Raw genomic sequence first — 20,256 nt, forward strand, 5'->3', positions numbered from 1 at the left:
GCTCGGGCCCGCCGCGCTCGCAGCTGAGAATCAACAAAGGGAGGCGGCGGGCGAGCGGGGGAGGGGCGCCGCAGAGCGCTCGCTGGCTGCTGTGGAATAATAAAAAATAATTAATAATGATAATAAGAGAAAAATCCCCGGGCTTTCATGGCTCTGGGTTTCCGTGTGGCTGCCACGGGAAGCGCGCTGTCCTTGAGGCGGCCTCTCTCGCCTGGTCTGCCCGCCCCTCCCCCTCCCTCGCCCCCTCCCCTCCCCAGGAACCGGGAAGAGAAAGGTCTGCAGCTGACAAATATTATCCATTCTCCCCATCGATCGCGGAGTGTACAGATGTGAGCGCTTGATGTGCCCGCGGAGCGGCGGATCCTCCCTGCTCGCTCGCTCTCGCCCAGGCTCCGCTCGCCGCCCCCCTCCTCCCCCTTTGTTCTCCTCCCCTTTCCCTCTCTTTAAATAGATTTCAGGGCGCTGCCTGTTGGAGAGCAGCTGGCGATCTCTCCCGAGAGAGGCAGCGAGCGCAGCCCGAGGTGCCCTGTCACCAGTCTCCCCTCCCCCACCTCGCCTTCCCAGTGAGGTCCCACCCCCACCCCACCTTTCTCCAGTTTCCAAAAGAGAAAACACCGGGAACACCCACGTCCACTGCACCGCGAGCCTCTCGGAGCCTTTGGACCCCTCGCGCTGTCCCCGTGCTGGTGTCCGTGTGAGGAGGAGGGAGGGGGCGCAGGGAGGGGGACCCAGGGACGTGCCGGAAGAGCCGAGGGTCGGGATCTTTCTCCGGCAGCAGCAGGCACGCAGCCCCGGTCACGCTGAGAGGGGACAGTTTACCCATTAGGGAAAGTCGGCGGAGGCGGCTCTTTTATTCCTCTTTTGCAGATGGCAGATTAAGCCAGCAGCGTTCGGCCTCAAAGGGGCCGGCCGCTCGGCTAAGGGTTAACCCGTCGGCCGGTAATCGCAGGCACATACACACACACTCACACACACACGAGCGGGCGCGCGCGACGCGCCCTCCCCGCCCGCCCGAGCGCCCGCCACAGCCCGCAGTGCGCCCGGGGCTGGGGTGGGGGGGGTGGAACTCGGGGGGAGGGGCGGGGCGGGCTTAACCAGGTCGCTCGACTGAGCCGAGGCCACCTCGCCGTCTGTCACTTAAATGATTGTCCTCCGCTCCGCTCGGTGCGGTCAGTACGGGCTGTTAACAGGCAGTTGCAATCAGTTTCCGAAAGGTCAGCCAAGGTCCTCCGGCTCTCGCAGACGGAAGGCATTACGAAACCGCTTTTGTATCTGCAGGCACTTTAGAAAAAGACGCGAGGAGGGGCGCACCGCAGCGCCGCGGTGCTGCGAGCCCCGGGAGAGGGGCGGGGGCCGTAGGGCGGGGGAGCTCGCCCACCCCCGCCCCCCGCCGCTGCCTGGACTCGGCGGCGGGGAAACCACACCGCGAGTGACCCAGGCCCTCCCGGCTTCGATGGGGAAGCAGGAAGGAAAGGGGGGGGGGGATCAAGCGGCAAGGCAAGGAGAGGAACGGGAGGAAGTGGGAGAGGCGTCCTGGCTCCCCTCCTCTCCTGCCTTCGGCCCACCCCAGGACCCAGACCCGGGCGGGCGGCCCTGGGTGCCTCAAGACCCCGCTCGGACTCTCAGGTTCTCCTGTCTCTGGGAAGTGGGGCGGGGAGAGGTGGGGTGCTCGGGGAAAAAGACCCTCGCAGAGCAAGCGAGTCCCTGCGCGGTGTCTGAAGAAGCTGCTGCCGCCGCCGCTAGAAGTCGTCCATCAGCAACCAGTCCAACCTGCCAGTGATAATGTGCGATCAACACCAAATCACCCCCGCCAGGCGCGATCCATCATCGCTGCGCGCCGCGGGCCCGTGTGAGGCTGGCTCGGGGCTTGGGGTGGGGGGTGCGGAGCAGGAGGCTATAGCCCAGCGCATTGAGACTCTCGGAGCACCTAGTTGCCCCTTCGGGAGGCCTGCATCCCGGCGTTCATAACTCTCCAAGTTCCCCAACCGCAAAGCTCAGACCCGGTGGCACCGAGTTCCCAGCACAGGTCACTTAAGAGCCCTCACGCCTTACTATCCAGGTCACACCCTCCCTTCCTCGGAGCTGCCCTGCCCGTCCCCTCCCCCTCCTTCGAGAAAGCCTGGCTGGCGGGAAATTAATATTTAATATCGTGAAATTGATTAAAGGGCTGGAAGCCGGCGATGGGGGTGGGGGGAAGGGTAGGGGCGTAATTAAAGATCTGAGAGTCGTGGCCGTTCCTCGTCTGCTCTAGCCGCACGCAGCCTTTGTGAGGTCGAGGCGGAACTGCGCTAGGCTGAGCCCGGCGGCGTCGGGGCGGTGGCCGGTGCTGCCCAGGATCTGGCCGGCGCCCGAGGGTTGAAGGCAGGGGGCGGGCTGTCCGGAGGTGGCCAGTTAATCTTAGCGCACCTGAGGCTGTGCGTACAGCCGCGCTTCCCCTGCCTGCTTGTACCGTGGGCTCCTCTCGGCCGCAGGAACCTGAGGGCTGGGTGTTGGAGCTCTTCGCTGCGAGTTCAGCGCCGAAGCGCCTTCCCCGCCCGGGGGGCCCAGGAGGGTTCATCTCCACTTCGATTCCAGGGTCCCCAGCGCTGCCTCACACCTCGGGCCCCACTCCGAAGCCCCGGCCCTAACCTTTGATCGGGGTCTTCTGGGCCTCCCACGCCAGCCTTTCGGAAGCCATGAGCCAGATACAGCCAGTTCTGTAACTGGGGGGGTCCTGAGGCCGAGGCTGCCCGGAGCCCACGCCGGTTCTCTCCCGTCCAGGCCCCACCCCGGGCCGCTCACAGTCAGCTGCACTGCAGATGGGGCCTGCCGCTCGAGGCGGCGGTCTCCAGGGAGCCGTCACCGAACCAGCTCCGCCAGCCGCCTGTCGTACCGTTTATGGTTACTGCGCCTCCCGGGAGGGGCACGGGGGCTGGACAAGGCTGGAGGTGGGTGCCCCCGGGCCACCCGAGCTGGCGCTACTAGAGGAATTCGGTGGGCGCAAGGTCAGCGGTAACCCTTCCTTCGGCGCGGGTTACCGTGTAGAAACCGGATGGATTTGGCTCCGTAGTAGGATGACCCCCAGCTCCTGCAGGCCTGGCTCCAGAGGGCCGCTTTGAACTTTTTCTTGTACACGTTTTATTTTTTTGGTCAAGCGGCCTGTCTGAAAAGTACCAAGTGTGCAGAGGGGAGAAAGCACAAACACTACAAGCAGCGTCTTTGGCCCTAATCAGCTGGGGGCCAGGAGGGCCAGCCAGGCTCCAGGCCAGCTAGAAGGAAGGTCAGGACCAAGGAGGATTAGGCCCAGTCTTGGGTTTATTGCTGTACTTGAACAAAGCACCGAGGGCTGCCTAAACTGGAGCGAGAGAGAGGTAATTAATAGAGGGGCTGCAGAAGTAAAGAAAGGCTGGTGAGGCGGCTGCCTGGGTGGGTGGAGGAAGTGTTCTCCATGAGAATAACCAGTCGGTGCAAACGTTATGCAGAACGACTTGACTTTACCAAAACAAAACAAAAAAGTTCACTTTCAGCTTCTCACGCTGAGCTGATAAGCTACATGCAAACCTGGGATGGAATCTTGAACCAGTGGGAGGTGTCAGGCTGCAATTTACAAAGGGCAGGGCGAAGGGAAGCTTTTCCGGGTACCTCTCTGTTTCTACCATTGTGATTCTACTGGCATCAGCTACTCCCTCGGGTGGCCCTTCTGACCTCCCAACCTGAGCCCGAGGCGAGATCACTCAGAAGGCACCGCATTCATCAATGCCATTTCTGGTAAATTGGACCTCAGATTCTGGAGTGTCCTAGAAGGCAGGCAGCTTACACAGTGCGCATACCGATGGCAGGGCAAATGTGATGGGCTGCTCACATTCTGTAGCCTCTACTGGATTATATTACGGATTTCCCAACGAGATGTACCCCATTTTCCAAGACATTCTTGATTTCAAGAGCTCTGGGCCCGTATATTAATTGGAAGGGATCCTCGACTTGCGGTCCTGGGTATTGTGTCACTGTACACCAAACGTGTGCACCAATCGTGTCCCACGCCTTAGCGGCCGAGCTGCCAGGGTGGAAGGAAATGGCTTGGGGTTGAGGTCTGCATCCAGTGGTACCCACTGGTCCGCTGTCCACTGTGTCTAGTCCGGCAGCCATCCTCCTCGCAGTCCTTATCTCAACCAGGACCTGTCCCTACTTCCTCCTATCGAGAGTCTGGGGGAGTTGGGTGATAAAACATCCCTTTAGGCGTCATCCAGGTAGGACGCTGGGCCAGGGAGCTTGCTTGGGAAAGGGGCAGGACTGGGTCCTCACCGGTCCCCCTAGGCCAAGGAGGAGCGGTCTTCCCGCTGGGAGGCCCAGGCCCGGCGCGTAGGTTCTCGGGGGACTGTGCCCGCCTTTCCCCCGGGCGCGGGCTGCACGCCAGCCGCCATCTTAGCCCAGGCGGCGCGGGCGGTGCTGCCCCCGGCGGTGGGACCGCAGAGCCGCTGGCCGGGCCCAGGCGGCAGTGCGGGCGTTCCCGGGGCGCCGTGCCCCTTTCCCTCCAGAGGCCCCTCCGCGCAGTTGGTCGCGGCTGACCCCTGGCCCGGGAAGACCGCTCCTGGTTAAAGCGCAGGTGTGGTCGCCCCTAGCCGCCACGCCAAGGCGGATTTTAATCCCGAGAAACGACCTCAGGTTCCAGGACTCCTGAATTATCCACGCGGTATGACTTCTTCACCCAGCGGCCCGCAACTTGGGCTGCTGTCATCCTGGGGGGCAAGGCCTGCAGCACAGTCCCCACCGTCCAAAGGCTCTTTGAGCAGCTTTGAGGGCAGAGAGGATTTGAAACTTATGTCTCTTTAAGGGGTCTAGGTTCGAGAAGACTCACTACTTTTCCGCCTTTTGACAGGGCTTTATGGAGAGCTTGCTCAGGGTTAGGCACTGACTTAGGCTCTAGGGGAATCCAAAAATACAAGAGAATTCTGTAAAAAGGCACCCCTGGCCCTCAAGTAATTTACAATCTAGCTGGGAAGGCAGACTTGTAAATAACTAACTAAACACAAATAAAAGGCAACGTGAAATTAATGTAAACAAAGGGCATGAATCCTGCAGTAAATGGTCTGGGGAAGGGCCAATTAATTATTTTAAAAATAACCTTTACTTCTAAAAATGTAGAATCCGCTCTGGGAGGGGAAGGGAGGATAAAAATACGCTAACATTGAATAGTTACAGGGTTCCAGGGAATAACAGTCATCACTTCTGAAAGGTTGCTGTTTAGGAAAAATGGTGAAAGTTTATTTAAACTAAGCAAAATACCAAGATTCAGAAACTTAGGATTCATGTCTCAGCTCCTGACATCAGCTGAGCTGTAGAGATGCAGTTTTCCATCCAAACACAATACCACCACCTCCTCCCTCCCTCACTTTGAAATCGGTAAAACTCCTACCACACTTCATAAAAAGCAAAGTTTTAGAAAATAAAACTAAATGGAAGATGAGAAACTTCTAAAAAGGTTTGCAGCTGGAAGACAATGGGAATGAAAAAAGAAACAGAACAAAAAAAGATCAGCCTTTTTGCAGATGGGCTCCAAGATGTGAATGCAAAAAAAACCTGCCCCAAGATGATTTGTAGAGAGGTTGGAGAGTGTGGGAAAAATCAGTCATAGGTCAAAGAAAATGAAGCAAATAGAAAAAGGAGGCAATCATTAACTCCAGGGGAAAAAAAAAATCCTACAAGAAAGGAAATGCAATCACTGAAGCTCATCTGCCTCAGCAATAAACAATCCATATGTGGTTACAAAGTAAACACTGGACATGAATTTAATAAGAAATTATGGTACAAGTCTATTGTGAGGGTGGGGGAGGGGAAGTGTGACGCAGAGAACTAAAATCCTCCTCTACCACACCAGGAGGTCAACAGATGATGTTATTGTGGATTTTTTTCAGAGAAGGCCACAGCTACACATTACTTAGAAAAACCAGAAGAAACTGGCCGAACAAGGGAGAGGGGTGCTTCCTTGTAACAAGACTTTACATACTATTTGGGCTTCATAAACTTTGGGCAAATAATTCCTTTGTGAAAAATACAAATTAATTTTTAAAAGTAAGCACACATATAACTATAGAAATAAAAACATAGAAAAATAAAACAGAACTCCCAGCCACAATGATGTAACTAATGCCTTTTGAACATACCCAGCTCCAATTATGCAAAGTATGGAAAGAAACAAGAAGGCAAATGGATTTAGAGCTCCTAGCCTGTCCATCCCTAGCTATAAAGAGCAAGTCACCTAAATTTGCTGTTCTCAGGAGACGGCATTTCTGGCTTTACTGTGAAAATACCTTCCCAAGTATTAATGGAATTTTAAATACCCACACTGTCCACTACAGAAATGAACAGGAGCAAGCTTTACAGGGCTAATTTAGAAGGCTTCCAGAGGCTTCCCCTAGGAGCCTACTGCTCACACCAGAAAAATCCCTCTTTGGAGTTAACTTTGATTAGGAATTGCTTTCTCTGGATGATCCTCCACTTTTAAATGCAAATTGTCTTTGTCCATTACACGTTAATGTGAATTTCAGTTCACAGGTAACCTGTTAGGATGTCCAACTCTATTGCACCACCTGTTAGGGTCTTCCACTCAAATGGCTGCACCCACTACATATAGTCCTGCAGCTAACAACATCCCTGAAAGGCTTCACCTTCAAAACCAAAGAAAACATCCCCCCACCCCACTTCAAATCCCACCTTGCTGGCTAAACAAGAAACATAGGTAGGGTGACACCCCTGTCTTTTCTTTTTTTTTTAACTCCAAATAAAGCCTAGGAAGGATCTAGTAATTCAATAATTTATGAACACTGGACCATGCAGATGAGAGGGGATGAAACAAAGAGCGAGTAACGGGCCTACTGCTCCAACCTGCTCGGTCAACGCTGGCTTGATCTACAGCCTAAGGCTGGCCCGATCTGCTTCCAAGATGCCCTTTTGACCCCTGTCCTGTCCTGTGTCACCGTCTCTTTTCTTAGTGATCAGAGAGAAAATCTGTTTTGCCTTGGCCGGGAGAACAGAACTGCCACTAGCCTATTTGCTGATATCAGGAGCACTGGAGAAAAGTGCCTCTGGGCCTGAATTCCAGTCCTCACTTCCTGTGGTGGCTGGGAGCCTTAGTACAGCACACAAGCTACACAACCCGACATGGCCCTGCTCCAGAAGCTAGCTGCTTCTGGGGGCTATACTGAAGCTTACTCAGTTCTGACGCACAAGGTTCCTGCTCCATTTGGGTTTCTTTGGTTTCCAGCAGAGCAGACCTGTTTCTCAGCCCTGCAGACCCCTAATCACTTGAAGAGAGGCTGAGGTGAACCAGGTACATCCTGGGAAGTTGGGGTGAGGTCAGGAAAGGGGCAGGTCAGTCAGAGTTTAACTGGGAGTCCTCCACTAACTCAGGGATTTCAATTTTCATTGAGATCTAAAGACAGGAGCATCCCGCCCCAAAGCCTTGCTGAAAATGAAATCTTCATGAGCAAAAAAGGAAAGCCAGCCAGAGGGTGCACATGCCTTTTGGAATTTCAAAAACGGGAAAATGAGGAGATTTCAGATTTAGGGAAGGCGTGTCACATTAAGGGAGCCAGAGAAAATAATAACTGCCAATTCCGAAGCAAAACAAAATCGTGTTTTTCCACTGCGTTTCTATCTCTGTCTCCTAGTCGAGCCACAATGAAATAGCAGATCAAATAGCAGATCAAAGGCAGAGGCAAATACAATTATGTTGCCTGTGAAACCCCTAGCATGAAATTAGAAGTCAAACTCTCCATTCAGGGGTTAGAGACAAGGATAATGGGAACCTGGGGCCCTAGAGATGTACCCAGCCCCTTTCAGTCACAACACTATCCATGGTGGATATTTAAAACCACACCTGGGGGTAGGGGACAAACAGTAAGTATTAGAGTCATTTATTATTAGAGCAATGTATTATTTTTTTCCACATTTTAGCAAATACACTGACTACATTTCCAGCTCTACCACAGAAAGGTATCTGTATGTTGAAACAACCAAAACAAAGGTGATTTGCAAGCAAATCATGAAAATAATGTTGCCTGAGGCGATGAAGGGTTACCACAGATTCCCCCTAAGATGGCGGGTGAAGGATGGTGGCAGCCAGATTCCTCAGTCTTGTCCTTTACCTGCTTTCCCTTTCAATGCTGAAGGGCCTACAACCCAGCTGATCCCACCAACCAATTCTTCCTCAGTCCTTCCCACACATCACAAGCTCACAGAGAGAGCTATCCTTTGATATCGTCTATTTTCCATAAAACCCATATTTGCTTTATGGCTCTATTTCTTTTACCCTGGCCTAATTTTAGCTCTCTGTCTCCCCCTCACCCCCCCCCCCCCATATAATTTATGCAGCCTCTTGAGGGTACAAGCTCCTATTATAATGTAGACTATTCTGTTCAGAGCCAGTGCTAATTAAGCTTAGCTCTCAAGAGTGCCTGGCATGGCTTGCTTTCTTCTTTCTTTTTTCCCCATTGACCATAAGTTCTTTGACACTCCTCCCAATGAGGGGTAGGTCTATGTCCCTCCGCCTTGAATCTGAGTGGGCCCGTGACTCATCATAGGCAACAGAATATAGTAGAAATGACGTCACATGGTTTCTGAGGGTGGGTTGGAAGAGGTGATGCTGGAAGGCTTGTTTTTGGAGCCCTGAGCGGCTGCTATGTAACTTCAAGTATTGCTGCCCTTAAGCTACCATACTGTAAGGAAGCCCAAGCCACACACAGAGCCCTGTGCTGTTGCCTCTGAACACAGCGGAGGTCCCAGCCAGCAGCCCGACAGGTGGGTGAGGCAGCCTCCAAATGATTCCAGCCCCCAGAATCTCCACTGAATTCTGGACCCACTGAGTCCCTGAGCAGAATTCAGTTGCTTTCACACTAGCTCCCTTGCCGCTGACAAGCTCTGACCCTCACTTCTGATAGTAAGAAGGGGAGGTCAGTTTTATAACACGCCTGCTAGAAGGCGAGCTGGATTAAAATCACAAGTGTGGAGGGCAGGACATATTTCATCACCACCCAAATCCTCCACCTTGGATGGAACAACGTCTTGTTCTTTACGGGATCCCTGGAGGACAGACAGTAACCTGTCTCCCCCTCAAATCTGAACTCACATTTCCCCTAAAGCCGGGGTCGTCAACCTCTGGGATCTAATGCCTGATGATCTGAAGTGGAGGTGATGTAATAATAATGGAAATAAAGTGCACAATAAGTGTAAGGTGCTTGAATCATCCCACACACACAGTCCCTCAGGGGCCCGTAAGAAAATTGACTTCCATGAAACTGGTCCCTGATGCCAAAAAGGTTGGGGACTGCTGTCCTAAAAGATCTAGTTGAAAGGACTCCAGTTGTTGTTACCTCCTAAACTACGCTGGCTGTACAAGGGAGCCAGTTTATGGGGCAGGAGAGCAGGACCAAACATTTCCTCCTCCCTCCCCACATTTTTCTTGCCTCTTCTTGAAGGTTCTCCTGCCAGGAGGGGGTGGGATGGAATGCAGAAGGGGAGTCAACTTGCTTCATTTTCTTCCCAATTCCTCCACAAACCCCAGATCTTCTCATTCCCTGACCCCCAACTACCCCATTGTGTTACAGTCCAGACAAATACATTTCCATCCCTGATACTCAGGGTCACACTGGCTTGGCCACACCTACAGAATCACCCAGCAGCCCTTGGGCCTCTCCCTCCCTCCCATCCCCCTCTTTCTCCTTCCCTGAGACAGGTACTCAGAGTCTCTGCTGCCCAGGCAGCCCACTGACCCTAACTCATAGCCTGCCTTCCTGGGAAAGTGCTGAGGCAGGGGCTGCCAGACATCAGGAATGTGGAAGACTGAGGAGGGGGAGATTGGGGGCCAGGTCCTAATCCCCGAGCCCCCACCACACACACCCAAAAAGCATGGCAGCCAAGGGGCAGGAGAAAAGAACAAGCCACCTGCAATGTGCAGACAAATTGGCCAAATTGTGTGGGGGGTGGGGGATGAGAGGCGAGGAGCTACTGAACAGGCCAGAATGGGCCAAGAAGCAAAGAGAAGTAGGCAATATTCCTCCTTGCCCTGCCAAATGCCAAGGGGTGAACTTGTCAAAGATAAAATATAGCCATCCTTGATGGCTCAGCAGGTAAAGAATCTGCCTGCAATGCAGGAGATGTGGGTTTGATCCCTGTGTTGGGAACATCCCCTGGAAAACATGGCAACCCACTCCAGTATTCCTGACTGGGAAATCCCATGGACAGAAGGGCCTGGTGGGCTACAGTCCACGGGGTCGAAGAGTAGGATACGACTTGGCACTGAGCGGATCAGCAGAATCATGAAACAGGAGCTGAGGTGAATGAAGCCCAAGGGACAGTTCGCCCCCAGATCACAGAAAGCCAGCACCAACTGGGGTTATTTGCTACCACTCATCTCAGGTGGCTTGGCCACAAGAAGCCCTGCAGAGGAACACACAGGGGCCTGGGCCCTGCCCCAGAGCCTGAGTTCAAAGGCTGACATGCCCCCCCTCCCCCAGCTCACAGCCTTGGGGCTGCCTGCCCGCTGAACAGTGGGGTCCTAGTCCTCCAGTTTCCAGGGCTATGGAACATACATTTTAGAAACAATTCCCTGCTGATCCAAATCCCAGGCCTATAATGTCTCTGCCCAGCTAGGACATTTCTTCTTATGCTTCAAACAGTATCAGCCCCAACCCTCTGTCACTCCTTCAAGAATAAGGGCACAACAGTTATCAAAACCTTATTATTATTATTGTTGACTAAAACCTCATTATTGCTTTACATGCAATTACTTCACCACATCTTTCCCCAATCTGGTGATGCAGGCACTCTCATGGGCATTTCACAAATAAGGAAACTGAGACTCAAAAAAGTTACATAACCACTGGAGGCAGAGTGTTAATTGCTCAGTTGTGTCCAAATCTGTGTGACCCTATGGAGTGTAGCCAGGCTCTTCTGTCCATGGCATTCTCCAGGCAAGAATATTGGAGTTGATTGCCATGCCCTCCTCCAGGGGATCTTCCCAACCCAAGGATTGAACCTGGGTCTCCTGCATTGCAGGCAAATTACTGCTGAGTCACTAGGCAGAGCTCCCATCTTAAGCCCAGATGTGTCTTGCTCCAGAACTTTCCACCACACCTGTGATCTCCCAAACATTTTGACCACATATTTAGTGCCAACCTGCACCAGGCTTGCAAAGATAAATGACAGTCACTGCCCTTGGGTCCAGGTACTTTGGAGTGCTTCTGAGTATCTTGATCATTATCACCCTTTCACCTCTCTGCTACTTTCTTAGTCCCTCTGGTTCTTCCTATCCTTCCTTTAGTACTAGCTGCTGGCTTCTCATCTTTGCTGGTTTCTTTCCTATCAATGGAGTCTGTGCTTATACACCTGGCAGGGATCCTGGCATCATACTTGTCTGGAAAAGCTGTCTTGGCTATGAAGATGTCTTTGGCTTCTGGGGTCCCTCTGGGAGGAGCTAGGCCCTGTTGGTCGACCCAGGCTTCCTCCAGTGGGACATGGGCACAGGAGCCTGGACACTGAGCAGGCTGGTAGGCCTAGCAAGGCTTTTATTGAAGCCTGTTAAAGGGCTTTGGGCTTCCTCTGATGAAAGGCGCTTAAGTGCATCTGGTTTTGATTACAGGGGAGGAGAAAGCCAGGCGGTCTCTCGGGGGTTGGACCCGTCATCTGGCTCTGCCTTCCTCCGGGCAAAGCAGGCTGCTGGTGAGGCCAGGAGGCCAGGTGTGGGGGGCAGGCAGGAAGCAGAGCCAGTACAAAACCCTCCAACTCTGTGAGTCTCCTGACTCCCAGAAACAGCATGGTGGCTAAGAGACGTCAGGCTCCTTTGATAAAGTCAAGTTTAGAGTCGCTGCTGGCCACCCCTGACCAACTGCTCTCCACTGATTTCCATCCCCTCATCTCCACAATATCCTCCTAAGAACCCCTGACCCTCCAACAACCTTCCCGCCTGGCTGCTCCCTCAGAAGAAGTTACAATAGGCTTCTGCCTCAAGGGCTTCCGCAAGTGATGAAAACTAAGGAAATGCAGACTTTTAAAAGTTAAAAAACCCTTAATGTTCTCTTTCTCCTTTTCAACTAGCCAGTTATCATTCCCCATAAAATAGACGTCGTTAAGGATTCCACTTCACTGTAGCTGACTACGGTGCATTAAAGGAAGAGATTAGTATTAAAATAAGGTGCCTGTCCTGGACGATCACCAAGTACCCCCAAAGCGCTCTGTGCCCCGCACCTGTCCCCGTGCGGGACTCCACGTGGGCACAAAAAGCTCTTGGGGGATCGGATGGGTTAACCGCAGGACGCGGTTTTAGGAACGAAAATGCATTTTCTTATTCCCACCCTGATTTAATCCTGCTGCGTGTTATTATTGTCAAGTCTCTTCGCACCACCGTTTCTAAAAAGAAAACCCGTGGGTCTGCGCTGCCCTTCGCCGCCTGCTCGGCTTTTATTGTGCACGCAGCCCGGTCTGACTGGATCCGGCACGTCGTGACCGCCTCGCAGGCGCGCACGGACACCCTCGGACTGGCATTTCGATAAGAGCATTGTCTCCGCGGCGACACACACACTCATGCACACAATCGAGGGCTACAGACCCCTGGCCAACCCTCCTCGCAACCCGTAATTAGAGATGACCTTTGCGAAAGGCAATTAAAATATGGTAATGTTCGATGCGCTCGCCCCTTTTCAGACAGGCAAACACACAGGTGTTGGCCTCCGGAGGCTCCACCTGGCCCAGCCGGGAGGCCTCCTCCAGCTTATGAATGAACTCTTTCTCCCGGGAAGCTTCGACTCCCCGCTACCTACGCGAGCGCGGTCTCCCCCCTCCCCCACCAGTGCTCTAGCAGCCGGGAGCTCGCCAGCGGCGGCGGGGCTTTGTCATCGGAACGCACACACAGACACGCACACGCGCGCACCCGGTCGCCACGGGACCGCGGCAGCCGCCGCGCCGCGTCCTTCTTCGCTGCGCTCTCCTCCCCGCCCCCTCTTTTTTAAGAGCTGCTCCAAATCCTTTCTTCTGTCTTTTATGTGTGCGGTCCTTTTAATCGAGGAGCTCGGAAAGTGTTTTAGAGGGGCCTCCCGCGGGGCGCAGGACCGCAGGACTCGGGACGCGCGCGGACAGGACGCGTGGGCAGCTGGGCTTTGTTCTGCCCCTTGCCTGGGTCCCCGGGGCGTAAAAACCTCTGCTGCGCGGGGGCCCACCGGTGAATCGGCGGGCTAGCACCAGCCCTTCCCAACCCCCACCGAAACTGGAACGTGAAATCCCCTTCGGAGTGCACTCCGGACTTGATCCGGGTGGGGCGCATCGCCCTGGGGAGGGTCCCGTGGTCACAACTGGCTCTCCCCAGACAGACAAATGTGCAGTGTCATTATGGTAGTTCCTGTTGCTCCAGGCCCCGGGGGTGGCCTCGCGGCGCACGCACCCCGCGTCTACACGGCCTGGAGAGCGAGAGGGGGTCTCAGAGGCTGGGACTCCCCGGGGGGCTGCCTGGAGGAGACGCCTCGTCTGGCCCTCCCGCACCTCCCGGCTGCCTTCCGGGACCGCGAGCACAGAGCCAGGGCGGCCTCTCGCCTTTCATTACCAGGCCTACGAAAGCAGCAGCCCAGGCAAATATGTAGCTATTAAAATTAATCGCCCTGCGTTGTCAGCTGAACATAATGCAAATTATTTATGGGCTGTCTGCGCAATATTTATCATCGTGCAGGCTCCAGGCGCTTCATGCCTCCTGGCCTACCCCGCCCGCCCCGGCCCGCTCAGGGCGAAGCTGCGCGCAGATTGCGGAGGCCAGAGGCCTCTGGGCACCCGAAGGGAGTTCCGAGGGCGAGGCCGCGCATCAGCCTGCTTTACAGGCCGAGGGCATCACTTTGGTTTCCAACACTCATTCCACATTTGTTGGAGGCCTACTACGTGCGAAATTAGAGGACCGGGGGGGGGTGGGGGGGTGGGGGAAGAAACTTTGGAGAAATTGGAACCAAAGAGACAAGCTCGGGCCGGAGGGGCAATACAGGCCGAGGCCTCTTGGCTGCCCGACGGAATTTTCTGTGACCTAAGTCTGTCCTCCAACTCGAGAAACCCATGTTTGCCGAAGCTGGATTTGCACTCTGAGAAACCCAGACCATCGAAGGTGCCCAAGAGTACAACGCTGTCGACTGGAACAGGAATTCGCTGTCCTTCGAGCCTCAAAACTTGTTTGCTGATCGCAGATAACAGATTAACTGCTAATTGTCGAAATCGGCCAACCATTTAGTTTATCACTGCTGGGGGCCCCTTGGTATTCGCTGCACTTTTTATATGTAAAAACAGCCTTGGTACCTCCTAAACGGCTTTTGTGTGGCTTTTGTTTCTCTTTCAAATACGGTGTTTTAAAAAACCAGCAGCAACACGCCACCCCACCCCCTCTCCAACCCAGCCTTCTCGTAAAAAAAAAAAAAACACAACCCAGGACGAGAAATAATCTATAGGACAATCCCCCCCTACTGGTCGGCGCTGGCGTTAGGGCTTTTTACGCAGATCGAGTCGCCCTGGGCTGCAGAGGTAAACAGGCTTTCTGCACCGTTGCTAAATGAATCACGAGGGGAAGAACGGGGGCTGCGGGCGGGCGGGGGAGGCCTAAGGATCCGGGCTGGGTGCCAGGGAGGGGAGGGCGCAGCCCGAGGGGCAGTGGGGTGGAGGCGAGTAGACCCTGCCCAGAGGCCTGGGGCAAGGGAGGGGAGAGAATGGTCGGTGGGCGGTCCAGCCAGAGGCCCCCGCTTGCAATCTGCGAGGCAGAGTGAATGCGCGGCCCGGGCCTCTATCCCCAGTGTGCCTGGGCGCCACCTGGGGCCGGTCACGCTGCGTGAGTCCATCTGCGGGGAAGGAGGTCGTCGGGCGCCGCCTCCCACACACAGTTTTAAGCAGCTCTGGGTCCTCAGGACGCAGAGGCAGGCCTAGGTCTTTCTTCTGATGTTCATTTAAAGCAAATGATTGCCCTTCCTCACTGTCTTCCCCCCACCCCCCAAAGGCCAACGTCACCTCGCCCTTAGTGGATCAAGTCCGAGTCAGGACCTACTTCCGGGGTCCTATGGGGGTGGACTGCTATCTATAGCATCTGCTCTCCAGACTAACAGAAGGATAGGGAGCCAGAAAGCTACTTAGAATTTATATTCATCCGGTTTTCTTCTCCTTAAAGTGTGATTTGACCCGGTTTCCAGGTCTTTTTTCATTTAACCCCCACTTTGGACAGGAATGTTTCTCAGAACATTCCAAAGAATGTTCTATTACCTCAGAAAGTTAATTTGAAGTGATGTAAAAGAAGAGGATGTTCAAAATCTTAAATAGCTTTTGGATACTGTTTATCTGTACATTCCTGCGTGGATTTGAGGAAAGGTTGGTTTTTACTTTTTTTTTTTTTTAATTAGCAAACCACTGTGTTTTCTAGGGTGAGAGAGATTGAACATTAGTCAATGATGTGGAGGGGATCAGGTCCTGTTTACCAAATGCTTTAAGATTTTGGTCTTCAGAATCCCACCTAAGAGGGGCAGGAGACTGGTTCTCTGCCCCAAACCCCAAATAGTTTCAGGAACAGTAAGTTTCTGGCCTCACTGAAAAGGGGCCAGAAGTCAGCTGAAACCTACCAGCTCCTGCTTGCCTCCACTCTCCTCCAGATCAATGTCATTTGGCAAATATTGCATCCCTTTCCGAGACGCGTCTACTGGGACCCAGGTCACCCTCTGGGTTGAACAGTCCCGACAGCCTACATTTTAGGCACCTCTTTCGACAGCCTGCAAACCGCACGGATCACCTCTTACAACCCTCTGGTTTCCTCACTTCCCTCCACCGGGTCAATTCCCACTCCAAACCCGGGAGGACAATTTTAAAGTGTTTCTGCAGACAGACCCTCCAGCCGCGCCGGAAGTGTTTTATGGACCTGTGAGCCGAGTTAATCCCAGGAGGGGCGGCAGGATTAGTCCCTGGCATGGGTGGGGGATTCCTGTATTAAGGTTTAATTCCCATGGGAGGAGAAGAGATGGGGGTCGGGTGGCTTCGGCAATGTGTGGCCCCCCCCCCCACCGCATTAAACTTCGCTATTTGGGCTCGAGGCGGATGGAAACTGAGGCATGTCGACACCCCAGAGCCTCAATCCTCGCCGAGGCATTGTGTAAAGGGGCAGAGGGCGCCCCGCGTAGGCGCATCCTGGGAGACCAGTGCGGACACATGAGGTGAGTGGAGACCGAAATTGTGTGCCAGCTGCCCCCACCGGTTTTATTCTTCCCTCTCCGGCAAGGAGGAGAGCCGCAACCCGGGGAGGGAGCCGGAAAGAAACACTTAATCACCGGCGTCTCGCTGCTCGTCACGCGAAGATGGCAGCGGCTCCCCAGGGTTTCAAGGTTCCGGGAAAGGCGTGTGTTCTGCCTTGAGGCGCGCGGGCTGCTGTGCTCCCTCCCTCGGCTCGGCTGCCGGCCGAGGCCTCTCAAAGCCCGTAAATGCGGAGAGGCCGGTTTGCCAGTCCCTTCTCGGGCTCTGGCGGTGGCTAGGGCAGCCGCGCTCAAGGGTCTTCTGAGCTAGAAGTAAAGGTTATAGGATGATGTGAGATGAGGGGCTGATTTTCCAGCGCCGCCTCCGACCACAACACCCCGCATCTCTACCCCAAGACACACAGGGCCACACTCTGGCCCGGGCATGCAGGGTGTCAAACTGTGGCCAATACAAGCCATGCAGGGCAGACTCCTAGTAGCCGTGGTCGAGACTCGGCCGGCCTTCCCAGAGAGGGGATTTATCGCCATCCCCATTCACGCGTAGGCCCCACTGTTTGGCCCTCGCCTTTGACCCCCGGGCCATCATGAAACACGAAACAGAGCGCACAGGTCCCCGGCAGCCGCTACTTCCCGTGGGAGTTGGGGATCCCCAGGCCTGGCTGCTCGCCCCCGAGGCGCCAGCGTGTGCACGGACCCTGGGGAGGGGCGAGGTGGCACGGCTCCCCCAACCCCGACTCTTCCGGAGTGCAACATACAACCGCCACGGGCTTCGGAAGCGCCGGAGCTGGGAGGAGGAAGGGAAGGCGGAGGCCCGGGAGGCGGGCTGCGCGCTGGAGATCCGTGTGTGTGTGTGTGTGTGTGTGTGTGTATGTGTGCACACGCGCACGCGCGCGCACCCGGAAAGGGGGATGAGTGTATGGGGGCGGCAGGGTGAGTGTGCGAGCAACCCGGAACCAGCCATCCCAATCGAGACTCGTCTAGCTGGCCTCTCCAGCTCCGGTCCTGAGGCTCCGTGCCCAGGGCTGGCGGCTCAAGCGGAGGGGAGCCCGGAGGTGCGGAAGGCGCTGCTAGGCATCCGGAAGGCGCTGCTAGGCATCCGGCCGGCTTCGCGAAAGGAGTCCGGGGGCACGCCCGGGACCCAGGGACAGGCGCGACCTAGCCCCCACCCCCACCCCGAAGGCGGTCGTTTAGCTCCGCCTCCTGAGACCACTGACTCTCGGCGATAAGGAGTTCCTCCGCAATCGGCTGTCCCCAGCCCCCAGTCACCTCCGGCGGACGTGACCGCCGGATGCTATGTGGCGACGCGGGGCGAGGGGCCTTTGCACTGCCTTCCCTGGTCCCTTCTGCCGCCACAATAACGTGCTTCTGTAAGCGGCTTCGGGACTTCCCTTTGCAAGATAAGGGCCAAATGTCGGGCTTCCCCATCTCTTCCCATAACCCTTTGGAAGGTGGTAGGTCCAACACCGCCCCCACCCGAACAGCTCACCTTCACTACACAACACAGGGGAGGCAGCACAGCCCTACAGTTGGGGACCATCCTGGGCATAGCCCAAAATGTGCCACAGAGCCTCCTAAGCGTTCAGGGCCTCAGTGTCCTTATTTGTAACATGATACCAGTAACTCTCACCGGATTGTGTTCAGGATGATATGAATTCATACATAAAGTGCATAGGACTCTGCCTGGCATACAGGACTACAGTGTTAGGATTTGATACTCTTACCAGGTTTCCCTGGTGGCTCAGACGGTAAAAGTGTCTGCCTGCAATGCGGGAGACCCAGGTTAGATCCCTGGGTTGGGAAGATCCCCTGGAGAAGGAAATGGCAACCCACTCCACTACTCTTGCCTGGAAAATCCCATGGATGAAGGAGCCTGGTAGGCTACAGTCCATGGGGTCGCAAAGAGTCAGACACAACTGAGAGATTTCAGTTTCAGTTTACCAGGCTGAAGCTGCTGAAGGCAGAGTTTGGACAGGGTAGAAAGGGTGCTGGTGCTGTGCTGTGCTCAGTCCTTTCGGACTCTGCGACCCTAGGGACTGTAGCCTGCCATGCTCAGTGGCAGGGGATCTTCCTGACCCAGGGATTGAACCCACATCTCTTGCACTGCAGATTCTTTACCTACGGAGCCACCTGGGAAGCCCAGAAAGAGCACTACTGCCCATAAAAAAGTTAAGGCAAAATGGGCTCAAACTGTCTCGACTAGACTTTCCCCTAAAGACCCGTGTGTGTGTGTGTGTGTGTGTGTGTGTGTGTGGTAAGGATGGAAGGGGAAACTGCTTTAATGGTGCTCATTTAGACTGGATTAATGGGAAGCTTCTGCCAGGGCTCAGGCACCATTACCCACCCTCTCCCTAAGGCCTTGGGCGAACAGCCCTGGTTTAGAGGACGTCCTGTAGACTCTTGCAGGCCACCCTTTCTGATGGCTCAAGGCCACCTCCTATAAATCAGTTCTTAGAGACGCTGGGCAAAAGCCATATCCTCTGGGGATGTAAGTTATCCAGAGTTTAACGCCAGTCCAGAGCTGGCAGGCAGCAGGCCCCAGTCTCTGGGCTGCTGGTGAGTCCCATTTTAGGGACACACAAATGTACCACTATTTACGTAAATAGAATGGGTCAGATGTCTAATTTCCAAAAGCTTCCCATTTCCTTTGAAATGGGGTCTCCTGCACGATGGGGCGGAGCTGGGGCAAAGAAGCGCCCCGAGGAGACCTCGGCGCCACAAACTTCCAGCCTGTCCTCTCCCAGGTCACTCATAATTCATTAAGTGGGACAGCCTTTTCCTTTTCAAAGACAACGCAAATGGCCTTTTCCTTACGTGGCTGCCGGCATTCGCCTAGTCACTGAAATGTGTTGGCGGTGCGCTCTCGCTCTCACAGTTAGTTGATCCTTATCGGAGCTGTGCGTGCCAGGCGGCCAGCCCCGCGAAAGACAAAGACGCGGGCGCCTCCGGGTTTGCTCCCGATGCCTCCGGGTCACCTCCGGGGCTTCCCCTTCACAGCCTCTGGCTCCCGAGCCGCTGCCGGCCAGCCTCCGGAGCAAACCCGCAGCCCAAAGTCAGAATTCCAGTTCTCGAGCGCCACCCGGAGAGTTCACTTTCCCCCTCCGAGGCCGCGTGGTGAGCGAACAAGAGAGTCCGAGGGCGGCGGCAGCAGACGTTTGGGGCCGGGGCCGGGGTCTCCACAGCACCCAGCCGCACGAAAAAGGCAAGAGAACATCGTGGGCTTATAAAAGCCAAAACCCAGGATCATCCACTAGGAAGTACTAACAATCCCAGGCAGGGTTTTGCAAGGAACAATCAAGCCCCCAAAAGAAACTACAACGAAAAGAAATCCCCGTTGAGAGTTATAGTAAGAGTCCTCGAAGGTGGAGTGCAAAGGGGACTGCGGTTTTTCAGGACACGGCCTGCGCCAAGATACATCATGCTCAGTCCGGTACCTCCTGCCCAGACTTTTCTTAGCAGGCAGAGCGCGGGGTTTCAGCTATAGATCAACCAGTTCTCACAGTATTTGTAACTGACTCAACGTGTACTTGATTAAAACAAAAAGATCGATCTTGCTTGAAAGATACACGGACAGCTATATTTAGTGGGATAAGTTCTCGCAGCTGTCTGCCCACGGTTGTCTGGTCTCTCTAAGAATCCACGTTTTCTAGCCCGGGAAGGGGCAGGCGGCCCTCCTGGCTCCTCCTTTGGCGGTTTCCTGGCTTGGCGCCCATCCTCCCCATGCACCGGGAACGGAGGCGGCCACATTAATACTCGCGGGCAGCCTGCTCCGACCTATACTGTCATTTTTTCCATCGGTCAGAATCGGGCTTGGAGGGGAGGGGGAGGCGGTGTTCTCCTCCGAGGGGCTGTGCACGGATCACTGGGTTTTCCCCGGCGAACTTAACACGGAGGCAAAGGGGCAGATGGAAACCAGGCCTCGGCTGGCCGGGCGCGCGTAAGCGCCGCACTCGGCAGCTCGACGCAAAGCCAGGGCTGGATTTTCGCGGCCCGGGCCCGGCGGCCTCCCAGAGCCAGCACGATCCTCTTTCCCTGGGGC

The 20,256-nt window shown here is 54.9% G+C and overlaps 1 protein-coding gene across 1 annotated transcript in view; it reads right to left on the reverse strand.

The window, feature by feature from the left end:
- BCOR (BCL6 corepressor) overlaps positions 1–20,256 on the reverse strand; it is a 119,294-nt gene that overhangs the window by 97,227 nt on the left and 1,811 nt on the right. The window lies entirely within an intron of this gene.

This window comes from Ovis canadensis, chromosome X (assembly GCF_042477335.2).
Source record: "Ovis canadensis isolate MfBH-ARS-UI-01 breed Bighorn chromosome X, ARS-UI_OviCan_v2, whole genome shotgun sequence".
NCBI classification, from domain to species: Eukaryota; Metazoa; Chordata; class Mammalia; order Artiodactyla; family Bovidae; genus Ovis; species Ovis canadensis.